General features: G+C 44.7%; 1 non-coding gene across 1 annotated transcript; it reads right to left on the reverse strand.

Annotated features, from left to right (window-relative positions):
• Positions 1–314: 314 nt before the first annotated feature.
• Positions 315–419, reverse strand: LOC145593250 (small nucleolar RNA R71). Its single transcript, XR_014102621.1, has one exon. It is a non-coding gene; the product is annotated as a small nucleolar RNA R71 (small nucleolar RNA).
• Positions 420–1,141: the final 722 nt, after the last annotated feature.

A 1,141-nucleotide genomic window follows, 5' to 3' on the forward strand; every position in this document is an offset into this window, starting at 1 on the left:
AGGGATTTTGTTACCCGTCACGGAAACTAACTTCACAATTCATCCCCAATATACAAGAATGGTTCAATCTGAGCAATTTTTGGATTCTACAAGTGAAGACCCCATAGAGCACCTTGATAGATTCCTTGAGCTATGTGCCATGATTCAAACCAACCAAGTTTCTCAAGAATACATCCGGATGCACCTATTTCGACAATCTCTTTCGGGTAGAGCAAAGAAGTGGTTGAAGCAAGTGAAACCTAACTCACTCACATCTTGGAGGGAGGTAGTTAAGGCATTCTTGAAGAGGTTCATTTCCGAGGAAAAGACCGCCGAGATGAGAAGGAAGATTGAATCATTTGAACAAGAAGCGGATGAGAGCCTTAATGAAGCTTGGGAGAGGTTCAAAGAGTTGGTACAAGTGTGTCCTCACCATAAATACAATCAAAGTTTGCTCATGAGGTTTTTCTACGATGGATTGGAGCCCATGTCTAGAGCTAACTTGGATACGGGGGCGGGTGGACAATTGATCAAGATTCCCCAAAATCAAGTGGAGGCAACGATCGAGGAGGTAGCAAAGAACTACTCTTGGGGTGGTAGGAGGAGTGCACCGAAGAAAGGTAGGATGTATGAATTGGAGAAGGTCAATCAATTGCAACATCAAATTGAGCAACTCACAAAAGGGCTCTCAAAGTTGAACACAAGTGTAAATGCAAGCTCAAGCGGCGGAGCAAGCTCTTCTCAAGTCAACTCTTTCTCTTGTCAAAATTGTGGAGGAACGAACCATGATACATCTTACTGTGGAGGTTTGAGCCCCGAGCATGTAGCGGCATACAACACAAGGCAAGATGGTTTTAGAGGAGGCGGTGGTGGAGTGGATTGGAGACAACCACCACCCGGGTTTGCATCTCAACCTCAATAATGGGGCCAACAAGCTCAACCCTCTTACAATTCGAACCCCCAATACCAAAATCCACCTCCATCTCAAAACCAAAACCCAAGAGGAACCTACCCAAGGAACAACCAATACAACAACCAAAACCAATACAATAACCAACACCAATACAACAATCAAACCCAAGCACCCCAAAGAAATCAAGAACAAGCACCTCAAGCGGAGCCAACACCCACACAACTCCTTCAAGCTATGCATTCACAAATG

Source organism: Chenopodium album, chromosome 18, assembly GCF_948465745.1.
Source record: "Chenopodium album chromosome 18, dcCheAlbu1.1, whole genome shotgun sequence".
NCBI lineage: Eukaryota > Viridiplantae > Streptophyta > Magnoliopsida > Caryophyllales > Amaranthaceae > Chenopodium > Chenopodium album.